Source organism: Hyaena hyaena, unplaced genomic scaffold, assembly GCF_003009895.1.
Source record: "Hyaena hyaena isolate Hyena2069 unplaced genomic scaffold, ASM300989v1 scaffold_251, whole genome shotgun sequence".
In the NCBI taxonomy this organism is placed as follows: domain Eukaryota; kingdom Metazoa; phylum Chordata; class Mammalia; order Carnivora; family Hyaenidae; genus Hyaena; species Hyaena hyaena.
Window position 1 is genome coordinate 1,382,644 of NW_024080883.1, and position 16,924 is coordinate 1,399,567.

Here is a 16,924-nt window from a genome sequence, read left to right on the forward strand (position 1 = left end):
TAGTCCACTGAATGTTGCCATGTGCCTCTTTTATGCCAAATTAATTTTCATATTTCATGTTGGGACCAAGTGGTTTTGCCCATGGCAGACCTCAATTTATGACCTGCTGATGCTTCTCAGAAAACTGAACAATGAGGACAGCTCTTCTTGAAAAAATAAATTCTTTTTCTTTCCTAATTGTGTTGCTGTCTGAATATTACCATATGTAGAGGGAGCTGTATTCCTTTATGTAAATCTGATGGCTCTTGCTGCTCTTTTTCCCTCTGAAAATATTTATATTTTACTAGTATTGTTTACTACTTTAGAAATCAATTTTGATGAAAAGAGGAGAAAAGCCCGTGAACTTGAAAAAGATCCAGATACCTATTAAAAAGAAAGGTATGGAAATCTTTATAGTAAACTTTTTTATAAACTAAAGTTGTTATCTTTTAATATGCAATAAACCCTCATTTATTTGGGGTTCAGTCTCAGGACCCACCCGTCCTTTGTGTTCTCTTTAATGCTGCCTGTATTTTGAGGCACTCACTGCCCTAGACAACGCACAGAGGAAGCAGAGAGATGCCAGATGACATCAACTCTTCCCCTTACTGGTTGTCAGCTTCTCTGGAAAAGGGACCACTCAGTGGAGCCCTCTTGCTTGGGCATCATTGGGCCAGGTCATTCTCTTTAAGTCAGCCTTGTCGTGGCTCCCGATCTTTTTGTCACAGCAAATTAGAATTGTTCACAGTGTTTTGAGCGTCACATATCCGTTTCTCCTCCACACAACCTGCTTTTAACTCAGTGATCCCAATTTTTGCCACCGACTCTTCCTCTCTATTTTATTTATTGTACATTCTCTGACACCACTTGCACTTTTTGCAACAGCCTTTCCAATGTTTTTGGCTAAATGATTTTTCCATCTCCTTCAAAGTATTCTCCTCCAGCCCTGCCTCCCCTACTGGCTCTCCTCTGTAGTCCACCCCCATCACTGCGACTGCCTTTCATCTCTTACATACCTTGCTTAGTACTTCACGTGTGTCTGCTGAGTTCTAGCGGGGTTTTTTTGTCTTGCTCTCTCACTCGATTTTGAAATTCTGTTATGGCAAGAGCTCTTTTATTTTCCCCTTTCTCTTCCTGCAGTGTTTTGCATACATTAGATGTTCAGTACATAAGTTCAGTGATTGAGAGTTGGCTGTGTTTAGATTTCCTGCTATTTTCAGTAGAGTGATCTAGATAGTTTTCTTTTTTGACAAATTTCACATGCTCTGAAAACCTTAAAAGGTGATGATTTTTCACCTGGAAACTCCAGGTCCATTTTGTAAGTTTCTGAAAATGTCAAGATGAAAACAATGGGGCTATCCCAAATTTGAGAGTATTGCTCATTCTGGGATGCTACGGTCAATTTAGTAAATAACCGAATTGTGATTTGAGTTAATAAAGCTCAAAAAGTGACAAGTTTAACTCCTTCATCTCATTAAGAATTAAGCTCTGTATCACCTTCTAGATGTCTTTTGTCCTAAGGGGGGTATTCAAAAACAGACCTGTGGGATGTGTATGGAAATGCATACTCCTTGATTTACCTGCCATTGGAAACTGGAGAAATGATTGTTGGGCAACCCTTTCGTCTTTTTATTATGTCTTATTTGATGGAGAGTTTGTTTAGAAACATTAGTTTTACATGTGTCATATTTTCAAAGTCACTAACTGCCATCACCCACTGGGGTCCTTTGTTAAGTCATTTTCCATGGCTAATAGGGATAATAATCCAGGTAACTTTTAAGAGATAAGCAACGAGCAGGAAGTTTTCCTGCCTTTGGCTTTTGACAGCTCTTACTTATCATTTAAGACCAGCTTTCCCATAAATTTGTCCTTTTGAAAAAAAAGAGCACTTGTAATAAGCTTCTCTGTAAGGCGACATCAGTGGAATCTTAAAGGTGTTGTTATCAGTATTGGTGAGAGAAGGAAACGTTTCTGTTTTTATTAAATGGAGCATTATTTACAAAAAGCCATTGTTGAGATTTAGATCCCACATCGTATAAATATCCATTAACCATTCTAAATAAAGAAAACTCTAGTGTTGCTATGTGCAAGATCCTCTCTTGGGGCTTTTTTCCATAGCAATTAAAGGTGTGCTATTTGTCAGTAGCCATTTTTTGCAGTGATTTAAAGACCAAAGTTGTTTTACAGCTGTGTTACCGTTAAAGGTTTTTTTTATATGTATTAAATCAATCTATCACCGTTTGAAGCTTTGAATATCTGCAATCTTTGCCAAGATACTTTTTTATTTAAAAACATAACTTTGTAAATATTACCCTGTAATATTATATATACTTAATAAAACATTTTAAGCTATTTTGTTGGCTTATTTCTATTGCTGTTAAAGCAGACCACAAGCACCTTTCTAAGAAATTTAATTTATTGTATTTTCAGGTTGTCCATATTCTAGGTAACAATGCAAAGGATCAATTAAGATACTAATTTATAAATTAGTTTTTAAGGAAAATAACCAATAAGTAATCTTTTAACATATTAAAAACATTTTTTAATGTTTATTTTTATTTTTTTTAAATGTTTTATTTATTTCTAGGAGAGAGAGAGAGAGACAGCATGAGCAGGGGAGGGTCAGAGAGAGAGGGAGTCACAGACTGAAACAGGCTCCGGGCTCTGAGCTGACAGTCAGCACAGAGCCCGACGCGGGGCTCGAACCCACGAACCGCGAGATCATGACCTAAGCGAAAGTCGGACGCTTAACCGACTAAGCCACCCGGGCGCCCCTTTTAATGTTATTTTTGAGAGAGAGAGAGAGACAGAGTGCAAATGGGGGAGGGGCAGAGAGAGAAGGGTAGCCACAAAATCCAAAGGAGGCTCTAGGCTCTGAGCTGTCAGCACAGAGCCACACACAGGGTTCAAACCCACAAACCGTGAGATCATGACCTGTGCCAAAGTCAGACGCTTAACCGACTGAGCTACCCAGGCATCCCCCACCAATAAGTAATCTTTTAATTGGAGCAGAGTTTTAACTAAAAGTTTTAAACAAGTCCCTTGTGTTGTATTTTCCCATGGTCTATGCGAACATCCCATGAGAAAGCAAGAACCTGGGTTCCGGTCCCATCTATACTGCTAACTAGCAGAGAACTTGACAATCCCCACCCCGTGTTTCTGTGCCCTCCTCAACTGTAGAATGAGAGAAATCTCTTCCAAGACTGAAATGTAAATTAAAACGGTTCTCCATTTCAATTGTTTGTCAATTAGGACTGTTTTGATTACAAGTGAAAGAAAACTTGAAGATTCAGATGCACAGCTGGATACTGAGCCTCAAAAAAAAAACCCAAAACCAAACCAAAAAAACCCGGTGTCTTAAGAATCCAGTGTCCCGCCAGCTCTCCAGCTAGCTCTTGCCTACCTTCGTAGGTTGCACGTGATGGCAAAACAGCGGTTGCGATCCCAGACCCACCTTCTGCCAAGGTCAGGGAAGAGAAGGGAGGAAAAAAAGTGCACCTCTCTCTCTCTCTCAGAAGTCCCTTGCTCCCCAGTGCTCTGATGAGGTCTAGGCCTCCCTCACTCACCTCAGCCAGGCATCTCTCTCTGGTGCTCCCCCTGAGCTGGCCTGATTCCCATGTCTGGCCTGGAATGGAGACTGCGGGTGCCATCTGGGGTGGGGGTGGGGGCTGAGGGGAAGTAAACTTGAAGTCAAGTCGGGGGATTGTTACCAGGTGATGAGATGTCATTAGCTTTAGGAGCACAGCGCCACGTGCCTTACAGGTATGTACTCTAATTCTGCATTGTATGTGTGATTGTAGACTGTTTGAATGGAAAATAATATTTGGCGGCACGGTACCATCTCATTTCTTACCTCATAGGCAATTTAATTTTTTATGCATTTGTGAGGACTTTTTTTTTTGCTCTCAGCAGGAGTAACTAATGGAGTTGAGAAAGCATTTAAATGGCCTCCCTCCTGCACTGAAGGCTGCTTTGGGTAGCACAGGAACTGCACTCAACCCGATTAGGACTCCTACGGAGGTGTAGGCTTCCAGATGCAACTGGATTTCATTTTTGCACGGCGCCTTTCCAGCTCAAGGCTTCAAGTTTGACAGCTTTAGAAAATACTGGATTATGGTAACACCATCTATGTAGGACATGATTTCCCCAGAAGCTCAGAGATTTGAGCACACAAGACAGCATTGGTATTAGCAGTGAGGCCATGCCAGAACTCTACACCCAGTGTTTATTTTGCATATTGAAGCTTCATGCTCAAATCAGGGGGAAATCAAGTATTTAACCCTGGGTTATGGATAATTGGACTGATTGTTTAATGTTGAAGATAGCAGTACAGACTGCACAGAAGTGATGGTGGACCTAATAATTAGAACTCCACTTAGCGAGCACCCACCCCTGTAGTCAGCTGATTGACTAGAATGCAGGAGCCATACAGCTCTGAGAATAGCCCGCCTCCCTGTGAGGACCAGGTGTCTTTTCCCAACGGGGACAATGAGAAATGCTTCGTAAGCAGTATGCTTGGTAAGGAGCCCAATTTGGAGAGAAATGATTTAGAAGTCTAGAAACCGCAATCTGATGTCAGTCTTGATGCCAGGTTTGCAAAACTACTGCCTCCTTATAGATGTTGTCACACCATGGCATGGCCCAAGGCTCGGGATCCTCATCTTCACATAATCTTATTTGATCATAGACCGGCCTTCCAGAAAAGACAACTGTCGTTTTCCTAATTTCCTTTGAATTGCCTGCTAAATTCCTCAAGGTCAAACTGACAATATACATAAGCTGATGGACAATCTAAACACATGGATTGTTGGCAAAATTTAAGTGTAGTTTGCTTGAGATATCCAGTATATCTTCCATGGGAGCTCTCTACTTATTTACTCTTTAAGTATACAGTAACTTAGCAATTTAAGTATACATAACAGATTGTGTGGGGAGATATCTCTCATGCTGAGGGCAACTGGAAAGTACTAGAATCTTTGTTCTTGCTACACCTCATCCCCTACCAGTTGTAGGACTAGTTTCCCCACCACCTTGGGTGAGAGCTGTGTGGTGGCAGGCCTCCAGTCCTGACCCCCAGGAATGCTTCTCACTCTTTAGGGAATTTGCACCCCCAACTCAACCAGACATTTTTAGAATGTCATGTGCAGAAGCCCCATGTTGGCAAGCTAGAGGATGCATATACTTGGTTACCCAAAAAAACCTTTTTTACTGTAATGTTATCAAGTGTTCACTTCTCACAGTTGAATTGGTTGGGTACATACCTTGGATTTTTAAAAATATGATTATCCTCTATTCAATAGAGCCCATGTCTCCTCCTATCTTTAGCTACATACCTAGCTATCAACAGGGATTGTTCTGGTAGCAACTGTTACTAAATTGGAATAGAAAATATTACTGTGGGTCCTATGAAGGGATATATCTGAACACATCAAGTATCAGTTGTTCTTACTTTTGTTCAGAGAAAGTTGTCAGAAAATTATGGAATTTTTCTTTATGCTTGAAGCTCGTTGCTTTTAGCTGTTATGAGGCATTTATTCATTGCCTAAATTGTGAAGAAGATGACACAAAATGTTTAAGAGTGTTTTTTTTTTTAAGTTTATTTTTGAGAGAGAGAAAGAACACAAGGGGGGGGGGGAAGGGCAGAGAGAGAGAGACACACACACACAGAATCTGAAGCAGGCTCCAGGCTCTGAGCTGTCAGCACAGAGCCCGATGCGAAGCTCGAACCCACCAGCCGTGAGATCATGACCTGAGCCGAAGTCAGACGCTTAACAGACTGAGCCACCCAGGCGCCCTCAAGTTAAGTTTTTTGAAAAGCATCCCAATTAGTAAAAGTAAATGCTCCTGTATTATTTTTATATTTCTGACAAAGTATTAAATACAGTCTCCTGGAAAACATCTGGCTAACAGGCTTGATTTGAAGAATTACCAAACCTCACCCTTATGCTTTCTGACTGGGATCATTCTTCTTTGCTGTATGAACAGAGTAGACTCAGTAGAGAAACCAACAAATTCCCTCCTCAAAAGCACCTGGGACCCTCTGAAGGAGTCATCAGATACCAATGGGAAGGTCTCAACAGATTTTTCCTAAGTGATTGGAACCCCTGGGGGACCACTCAGTTGCTTTAACATGTGTTAATGAGACTGGTGATCCCCACCTGAGCCAGCTACTCATTTCTATGACTCCATCTAGTTCCTCAAAGGACTGAAGGCACGCCCCCGTTTGTGTTAGTTTCCCTTATGTAGAGAAAAGCTGCTCTCATGATCAGGAGCACTTGGGTGCTGTCACAAATCGACGCGGGTGTCCAATGGCGGGTAAACAGCTCCATGCAAAACCATGCCTCTAAATGCCTTGTTCAAAATAACCAGGCACAGAGGCCAAGAGATTAATTCATTCATATAAAAAACAATTCCTTATTTTTCCCCTGAAAGGCAAAACCACCACAATAATTCCTACTATATGTAGAAAACAAATTTATTTAAAAAAAAAAAAAAACAAAAACAGGAAAAAAACCAAATTCCTGAGTCAACAGATTCCAAGTGCCTGGATGCCGTCCAAATGAACCTGACAAGTGACACAGGCGTGGATGAAAACGACGTCTTAGGAGTCTGCCTTTTCTGGTCCTCCTGTGTATTTTTATTCTTCGTATTGGAGATAAAAATAAGGGTTGACTTCCCAAGGTGAGGAGAGAGAGAAAGCATCATGTGTTCTTCAAAAGACCCAACAAGATAATAGATTTTTTAAAAAAACTGTTGCTGAGTGTAATGTACTTAGAGTTTCAAAGGACTTTTTTTTTTTTTTTTAATAACATCTTTGCAAGCAATAGTAAAGAAATCAAGAACTCCCCTCCCCCCGCCCCCCAGGGTGACCAAAGTTAGAATCCTGTCAGGGATTTAAAATCTAATCATTAGCCTGAAAGTAAAGAAGAGAGAGCAGGGGCCAAGTGTCAGCCTGGAAGACAATAACAGCCATGGCAATGTTCCGTAGCCCAGGCATTAGTGCCTTAAAGGATAGTTCAGCATTTATTCTTACTCTTGAAAGAGAACCACAGAGGTTTCCGTTTTCCTGTTCGTAGTTTCTTTCTCTGTGGAGTAGAGAGGCTTCCTTTGCTTCTACACACCGTCCCATCCCAGCACCTGGTGGAACATGCACTTAGGGGAGAGACAGTGTGCAGAGTCAGAGGCCCCACACTCTGCACTTCACCAGCTGTGTGACCCTGTGCAAGTGAACTCACTTATCTGTGCCTTGGTGTCTTCATTTGCAAGATGAAGATGAAATGTGAAGGCTGAAAGAGAGCACGCATGGGAAGTACTCAGCACAGCACCTGACCCAATGGAGCACCCAGGAACCGTCAACTATTTCTCTTTTTCCTCTTATTATTTAAACACTGGCCAAGGAAGGGGAAATCTGGCATGACAGTCTAGAGATGAGTACGACGGAGAGTGGAATATGTATTTTGCTATGTGGGGCTATTGCCAAAGAAGCAAATAGAACATGACTGGGAGCATAAGACAATATGACAAGCGCAGTTACATCATTAGACATGTTCACTGCAAGCACAATTTCTTGTTAGGACTCCCTCTGGTTCCCTTAGTAAAACCAGAGCACAGGATGTGGGTGACATGAGAGAAAGGCACCAGGTCATCCTATTTCCCCTGTCCTGGAATGCAAAGATGGAAGAGAAAGATCTTGCCCCTATAGCACAGGGAGGGTCTTTGGAGCCCTACTTCTGCCACTTTTACTCAGCTCATCCATTTATGCATTCATGTCAGTGGCTGATTCTCAAGACTTCTCAAAATGTGTTAAGAGCAGGCCCTCCAATCACTCTAGATAAAGACTGAGATTAAGAACGTAGAGCTGCCTTTAGGCTAATAACCAGCAGAAACTAAATCCAAGTGTATAGGAGGAAAGATGAATGTTGAAAATATTGAGTTCTGGTAAATATTATTTCACAAATGCAAGGATGGTGGTCGGGGGATTTTGATAAGGCTTAGGTTATACTGTAATCAGCCCATTCTCTAAAATGATGAGAGTCTTTGCTCCATCCTGGGTGGATGTAGAAAGCAAAAAAGGCAGCTGGAGACATGCTGTGTATTGGAAGTAGCTTCTATTTGCTTCTTCTCTGCCTACTCATATGGCCACGGAGGATGCCCAGTTCAAGGGGGAATTAGATGCCAAGTGAGGCTGTGTGGCCTGTCCTTTGAGCAGAGTGCAGAAACCTGCTTTAGAGCGTGTTTGATTAGAAGCCCCAGATACATCAGAAGACCTGGTTTTCTATTAAGCCTTTAATGCTTACAATGTTATACACTCTCCATAGAGAGGGAATCTGAGCTGTCCTATGTCAATGTTTTAGTTCCTGACTCCTAACTTGGCAAGAGCTGTGTGGTGAATCAATATGTCACAGTCTGTTAAAAGATGCTTCGCTGTTTATGTTTGTTGAGTGTTTAGAAATGCAATAACTATACTGGAGTCTTTTCTTGGTCTGTCATCTGTTTCCGAAGGAACAGAAAGTGATGCAGAGGGCCAATCACAGTACCATAATTACACCAAAAAGTGGGTGCTAGTGTCCTCCATTAGGAGCATCGCTATTCCATGCTACCGGATGATAGACACCTCTCTCTCATTTCTTCCTCTAAACCAATCTCTCACTTCCTTCCACCCAAAATAAAAGTACAATGTGAATTGTGCCACTATCAATGTATTTTGGGGGGAAAGGATGTTCTGAGCCGTGAAGAATATAAATACATTGGTTCTATGCTGAAATTAACTGTGGAACCAGGAAGATAAACACAGCACAACTAATTGCATCCAAACAAGGTTAATAAGAATGATGTTCTATGGAAAGAAAAAATCCACACAATTAATGGAATTTAAGCAATATCTCAGTGAAACTAGTTAGTAAATATATATCTATAGGTTTAATTAAAAGTAAGACTAGTATGGCTTCTTACTGAGCTGCTTCAATTAAGAAAGTCTAATGTTAAGTGAGAAAAATCAACCCGGGACACCTTGTCATCTGCATTTAGTCAAGACTTCTGTGTCTCATACAAACTTTTAAGACAGGTCGCAGCAAGGGTGAATTTAGGAGTCTCATGTGAACTTCTTGCAGCTTGCAACTTACAGGTCTCCGCATATCCAGTTTGGACATAGAAATATCCAACGTGACTGTAAAGCCACTTCCCCTACCATTGCTCTGTGATTTTGATGAAAAGCTACCGTATCAGGCTAATAGAAGCAAAATTTATATTTACAGCTATAGCTAAAATTAGAAGTATGCTGTTTTTCTGATAATAAAAGCTTTACAGAAATGTTTCGCATTTACTTGAGGTTTTGCTTCTTTTCAACCCAATCTCCTGCAATGTTCGAGGAATCACAATATCCATTAAAGGTCCATTTTGAGTGGAAGACAGATTTTGGGAATTCCCACATGCTTTATCTAAATACCCTACCATGGTCCGTTTTAAGTTGTTTTCTCTCCACCTACTAAGAGCCCAAAGGGACATTTGAGTTCATCTTCTTTGCTGAAATCAGTGATGGCCACTCCTAGGTGATGGGGCAGTGAAGGGCCTCTACTGTAAGGGTCCTGAAGATTCCAGAGTGCAGGAGCAAAGAGGGGCAGGAGATCACCACGTCCGGTCCTTGAGCTATATGTCAGGCTTGTGTCTCCTCACTTGCCAGGAATGTTGCCAAGATGGGTGGATGGATAAGTGAGGTACCTGTCACATATCCCCGAGTTCTTGGAAGAAAGGTGTGACATATAAAGTCATTTCTTATGTCATGATTAATTATGCAAACTTCTTAGGGCACCTGGGTATCTCAGTCCATTGACATCCAACTTTGGTTCAGGTCACGCTCTCACGGTTTGTGAATTCAAACCCTACATTGGGCTCTGTGCTGACAGCTTGGAGCTCAGAGCCTGCTTTGGATTCTGTGTCTTGCTCTCTCTCTGCTCCTCCCCTGCTCACACTCTGTTTCTCTCTACTTCAAGAATAAATAAGCATTAAAAAATTGTTTAATTATGCAAACTTCTTTCTTCATCCCATGAGGTCTTTGTTCATCTCCCATGAAGGTCTCATCACCCACTTGCACTTCCACTCTAGGGAATAATGCATCAACAACTAATTATTGAGCACCTGCTTCATGTAGGCATCATGTGAGAGCCTGAGGATGCAGCCAGAATCAGACAGACAGACCTTATGAGCTAAGGTGGCTAATTTAGTCAGCTTCTTACTGTCTCTGAGCCTTGATTCCCCCAAAGGGTACATAGGTAAAGAATAAAAATTAAAAATAAGAATCCCACCTTCAAGACATGTTTTGAGAACTCTGTGAATAAGACCTACAAAGGTATTTAGCAAACTACAACCAGAGCTGAATTAATGTTACTTAGTCCTCCCAATCATAAGCAGTAAAAGAAATAAAATCTAAATCAATATATTTCCCAATTTCTTAAAAATTTTTCAAAAAGATTGTTGGATATAGTTGAAGCTCTTGATATTTTTTAAGTTTATTTGTTTGGAGAGAGAGAGTGGCCGGGGGCAGCAGAGAGAGAGGAAGAGAGAGAGTCCCAAGGAGGTTCCATGCTGTCGGTGCAAAGCCTGAGGAGGGGCTCGAACTCACATCAGACCATGACCCGAGCTGAAGTCAGATGCTTAACCAACAGAGCCACCCCAGGTGCCCCTGAAGCTCTTGATTTTTAAAAACGAGTGATTTCGGATCAAATAGGAGATTGCAGGATAGGAATCACAGGATGAACAGTTCTTTAGGCCACACACGCCCTCCAGGAAACCTTCCATCAGAGGACACAAACCCTCCGCCAGACTGAAAAGTGTGCAGGGGTGAGGCACTCTGAGATGAGGGTAGAGCAAGAGCCTGAGTTTGCCTCCCTGACCCACCCCTGGGAGCAGCTCTGGGAAAACCTGTGTAGACCCAGAGAAATGTCTCTTCCAGGCCTGTCCTCCTGCTGACTTTGCCTGGCATCATGGTCCAGTAAGTTTTGTGGGCATGGGTGACTCCAGATCCTGGTGACAAAATAACCAACACACCTTTCTTCTGGATGGATCTTGGGTGAATTTTGCCCACATGCAGAAACCCCTGTTCTCCTTCTGGCCTTCCTAAGTTTTCCCAGTCCCAGTTCTGAAGTTGGGCCATTTAGTCTGTTCCAATGTCCAGTTAACCTCTAGATAAGGCCTGGAGGGGCTAAGTGTCCATGGTGGGGGTGGCAATGGCCTGGTATAGTGGACAGAGTGTTGGACAATGAGGCAGGAAGCCTAGGAGCTCGCTTCTTACTTGTCACTGAGGAGCCTGGAGCTCCAGCAAGGTGGCTGGGCTTCCTGCATCTCAGTTTCTATATGCTTAAAATGGGGGGCTTGGCCTGGAGGCCTCCAGTGCTCACCCCAATGCTTTTGGCCTGTCATCGCTGACATAGAGTTGATCAGGAAAACTGGAAAGTGTTTCTTCCCTAAATATCCACCCAAGGAGAGGTCAAGAGGTGGCCTACAGAAAAAGCCGGTGCCCCAGTGACTACCTCAGGGAGACATAAAGACCCCAGGAAAGGGGTCTCTTCTCTGCTGAGAAAAGGAGACTGCCTCTCTGTCCAGGCTGCACCAGCCTCCCGGAATCTCCTGAGGCTACAAGGCCCAAGTCAAGGTCAAAGACATGGCCCTCCCAGTGGCTGAGGGTTCCAAACCCTCCCAGCTGCATGAGGAGGGTTATCAGGAATGCCAAATTTGGAGTAATTTGTCAAGAACCCTTCAACATTCAGCAGACTATGCAGAAGGTGGGATGCAACTGACCACAGGCAGGTGGGTTTTATTTGGTGCATACAAAGTGGTAAACAACATTTGCACCATTAAAAGAAAAGAAGAAAAAAAATCCCAGCAAACAAAAGGAGATTCTAGGCTTTAAAAAATCTGGATTTCCAGCTTCTGTTAAATAAAAAAAAAGGAGAAGATCTGGCCACCCTGGGCCCACATGCTCACCTCCCACAGATTAGCCAAGGCTACTAGCTTCTGCCCTCCTGGGGGGCAGGGAGACACACATTCCCTAGGTCTTCATAACTCCTTCCACAGCTGTTCCTTGAGCCTGTGTTTTACTATTTTGCTTGTAGTAGAGAAATAATTTCTCTGAGCTCATGAATCCACAAAAAGTGAGAAAATAAAACATACCCAGAGGACAATTTGCTTTATCAGCAAGTCAAGAACACATCTTTGTCGAAGTGCAGCATGTGGCTAGTGTTTTCTGTGCAATCCCCAGCACGCTCCACTCATTTGCATGGCCTGGCCTGGCTCTTAAAGGCATTTTATTCTTGTCCTCTCCTTGGAAAACTGGGAGGATGGAAATCTGCAGTCAGCCTGCAACTTTTGTCCAGCCCTTCCTCTTTCGGAGTTATTCAAGGTCATGGCAAGATTGCCTTGGCACATGATCTTGGCAGGAGTCCGGTTGTCCTTAGCCCTTGTTTGTTTCATCACCTGCCGCAGACTTAAACCTCATCTTAAGGCAGGTGGGAATTTGGCAAACTAATTTAGCTTCTTTGCTTGAAGTACTAATAACATGAATTTCCATTCTGATCTTCCATGTCTTTCAGACAGATGAGGAAACTCAGGCTCAGACAGGTAGGTAACTTGCTGAAAGGGTGGAATTCTAGCACCGGCTAGTCTAGAAGGGGTGTTGGGAGAAGCAGGTTTTCTTGCTCCTTTCTCTGGGGGGGAAGCAAGATGCCCTTCCCCACAAGCTCCTCCCCCCTCTCCCAGCACACACACTAGCCCTCAGGCTGTAAGCTGGCCAGCATCTCCCTGCCTCTCCCCAGGGTCACCCTCATCCAGCAGACGGGGAGGTGTGGGGAGGGGAGCCAGCTGGTACCTGCAGGCTGCAAGCCTGCTGCTTGTGGGGGAGCCACTCCAGCCACTGCCAAGCAAGCCCAACCATGAAGAGTGGGGGCCTGGAGTCCTCAGCAGAGCACCTGGCTACATGTGGACAAGGAGAGGCCAGAAGGTCTCCCAATTTTCCATGTAGGGTTGCCCAGTGCTACCTGGTTCCCAGCAGGGAGAGCAAGGGGAAAAGGGGAAATATTCATCTGAGCTCAGAAATGGAGCTGAGACCACTCTGCCAGGATGCAGAGAAGCAGGATCAGTAATATCATGAGACTTGGAGGGTATATAACATCCTAGAGAAAGAGCAATCCACTGCATTGGCACTGACGAGGCAAAAGTATGACCCTGACTGTGGATTGTAGGGGTCCTTTCTCCAGTCATACTCACTCAGTCCCTATTTGATATGCACCTACTATGGACTACGATGTGTCACTATATGCATAGTGATATGCATCTACTCTGCACCTGCTCTGTACTGAGCACTAGGTACCTAGACAGACAAACAGTTTCCCCAGTGTCCCTGGCTAAAGCCACACAATCCACAGGGGAGCATATTTGCTGAGTATGAGTGAGATCTGGAGAAAATCCTGCCAGAGTTCTGACGCTTCTGTGTCTAAAGTTCCTAGTCAGTGTAAAAACAATCAATTCAGCAGCTATGGAATGAATGTGTCCACTTAAATTCATATACTGAAGCTCTAATCCCAGTGTGATGGTATTTAGAGGCAGGGCCTTTGGGAGGTGAGTAGGGTTAGATTAGATAATGAGGGTGGGGCCCTCGTGATGAGATTAACTCCCTTATAAAAAGTGAAGGCAAAATCAGGAAGAGGGCTTTCACCAAATACAGAATCTGCCAGAACTTTGATCTTGGACTTCCCAGCCTCCAGAACCTTGAGAAATATACATATTTGTTGTTTAAGCCACCCAGTCTCTGGTATTTTCTTATAACAGTCCAAGCTGACTGAGACATTATGATAGGGAAAAAATAGGATAAAATGGTCAGAGAGGGAACGGATTGGAACCTGAGGTCCCTGGGTGGAGAAAGATGTATTTTGGAACAATGCTGGGAGTGTCTGACCACAGCAAGCCCCCTCAGGTTTAAGGTTCCTCTTAAGAATGTAACAGACACCACCTACTCCCCCTCAGGTTTCCTCAGGAATTTGACTAAAGACCTGTCTAAAAATACGTAGACCATAAAACATATGGCCCACAAGGAATGATGTGGCCATAGACCACGCCTCAAACAATGGAAACGAGCCAATCAGGAATGGACAGCCCAGCACCTAGAGTTATCAGGCCAATAAGGGTGGGACCTGAGAAGGAACCAGGGGGAAGGGAAGGGAAGGGGGAGGGGTGGACCAGAACCTTATAAAACAGGGACCCTTGCCTATTGTTGGCAGGCATTTACTTTCCAGTGTCCCCTCTCTGCAAAGAGTCGTTTCCTACAGCTCTTACTTTCTAATCTTGTATTCTAATAAACCTTTGCCTGCTGCTCATTTTGTGTCAAATCCCGGGTACTGCGGTAAAGAATCCTGCAACAACATGACCCAAACTCAATTCTTTGGCAATGAATCCAGAAATGATAGCTTTGCAGAATGACCAGTTAATGTTAGGTACCAGTCAAAAGACCACAAAAAAACTTTAATTCACGTATGTACTAATGGAGCCTGAACTGGGTTCCAGAAAAAATGGTAAGAACCTAAGTTTCTACTATGTCCTAACACTTTTATATATGTTGTTACTTCATTTAAATCTTAAAACACTCAACAGCGGGTTTCTCCAGTTTATTTTCTTCATGAGGTATGTGAGGCTCAGACAGGGTAAGAAACACACCCAAAGCCCCCCAGTTGGTAACTGATTCCTCCGGGTTTCAACCCAATTCTTTCTGGCTCAAAGCCCCAGCTCTGCTCTCTGCAGCTGTACCTGGAAAGGCTGTGCTGGAGAAACCTTTTTTTTGGTCTCAGACTGCTGAATTCACCTTGAATCGTTGGAAGCATTTAAACCAACTGCATAGTGTCTAAAGAGCATACCCATAGTTTACCTCTTGTGTCAGCATCTTCTTCCAGATGACTGAGGCTTGTTTGCTGGTGGTAAGACCAGATTAACCTATTTCAACTTGATGGCTGGATTCTGACACACTAAAAAGAGAGAAAGATCCTTAAAGGACAAAACCCACAGTTATCCTGAACACAATCATATTTTCTCTTAGGAAACCTTCAGGTTTTACAACCAAATATTTAGTAGAGACCCAAAAGGGGATAAGAACCACTCTTCTTTCTTTATTCTAAGAGACATAGTTTGGATACCCTGAAATCAAGGTGTGTCCTAAAATCAACATGTGATATTAATGGCATAGTCTTTTTTCTTCTCCCACACCCCAACTGAGCTCTGACCTGCAAGTCAGGAGAATTCAAAAGCTGCAGTCTAAACAATTGTGTATCTTAAAATCAGTGGCATCTTAGAAAAGAGGAAATATGAAGTCTGGCCAGAGGAACACTAATTGGTTCTTATATCCCCAATATTTTTTTTTTAATGTTTTATTTATTTCTAGGAGAGAGAGAGAGACAGCATGAGAAGGGGAGGGTCAGAGAGAGAGGGAGTCACAGACTGAAACAGGCTCCAGGCTCTGAGCTGGCAGTCAGCGCAGAGCCCGACGCGGGGCTCGAACCCACGAACTGCGAGATCATGACCCAAGCGAAAGTCGGACGCTTAACTGACTAAGCCACCCAGGCGCCCCTATCCCCAATATTTTGTGTGTACAATAGAATTTCAATATATGTTGTTAAAAGAACCAATACCTTAATAAAATAGGCATTGAATTTTTTCAGATTTAAATTTTTTTTAAATGTTTATTTATTTTTGAGAAAGAGATGGTGGGTGAGCGGGCAGAGAGAGAAGGAGGCAGAGGGTTTGAAGCAGGCTCCTCGCTGAGAGTGGAGAGCCCATTGTGGGGCTTGAACTCATGAACCATGAGATCATGACCTTAAGCAAAGTCAGATGCTTAACCGATGAGCCACCCAGGTGCCCCTTAAGATTTTATTTTTAAGTAATCTCCATAACACCTAATGTGGGGCTCAAACTCACAACCCTAAGAGCAGGAGTTGCACGCTCCACTGACTGAGACAGCCAGGTGCCCTGGAACTGAATTTTTTTTAATTGGAAATATTTCAAACATATGATAAAGTATAGAGTGTATCATAATGAACTCTCATCACCCAGCTTCACAAGTTTCAACTTCTGGTTGATCCTGTTTCCTGCTCTGCTCCCTCCCTGCCCCACATTGTTCTGAAGGAATTCCCAGATGCCAGGGCATTTCGTTGCTACATGTCCCCACATGTATCTATAAAAGACAAAGCCTATCCTTTTTAAAACCAATGATGATGGCATTATCACCGCTCTCTAACAATCATCAGACCTTCAAATCAATACTAAGAAGGCCTTACTATTATCAACTAGCCATTCAGTATTCATATTCCCCTGATTATCTTATACATAGTCCCCCCTTGTACTTGCTCTCACTCTCTCTCTTTTTTATTTCTTCATATTTCCTTTGCTCAGGATCCAAATAAAGTGCATACTCTTCTTTCCTATTTGCTGTGTTGTTGTTGTTGTTGAAGGGACCAGTTCTCTTTGTTGGGTAGTTTCCCACGGTTTGGATTCTGCTGATCACACCCTCTTGACGTTGTTTAACTTGTTTCCTTCTCTTCTATATTTCCTGTAAAGAAGTACTAAGAGTGAGAGGTTTGCGCAAACTTAGGGTTTTTTTTTCCTGTTTTTTTTTTTTTTTTTAAATAATTGAATGAGGAGGTATATAATGCCTGGTTGTCTCTGTCTTTAGATATTATTAGCTGTTAGTGATCATAACATTAGGTCATAACCAACATTTTGGAAATGGCTTCCATTTACTACAACTACCTCAAAAATATTCCGTAAAAAATAATGAGTCTGAGATGCTGGATATGCTACTACCTGTTCAGTCTTAGGTCCTTTTGTTTTTCCATGTTTGTTTATTTATTCTGATAGAGAAAGAGAGTTAGCATGAGTGGGGGAGGGGCAGAGAGGGAGAGAATCTTTTCTT

General features: G+C 42.9%; 1 long non-coding RNA gene across 1 annotated transcript; it reads right to left on the minus strand.

Annotated features, from left to right (window-relative positions):
• Window positions 1–7,006: 7,006 nt before the first annotated feature.
• On the minus strand, window positions 7,007–16,550 carry LOC120240277. Its single transcript, XR_005530619.1, has 3 exons — window positions 16,366–16,550; window positions 14,888–14,984; window positions 7,007–7,116 (listed from the first exon to the last, which is right to left on the minus strand). It is a non-coding gene; the product is annotated as an uncharacterized LOC120240277 (long non-coding RNA).
• Window positions 16,551–16,924: the final 374 nt, after the last annotated feature.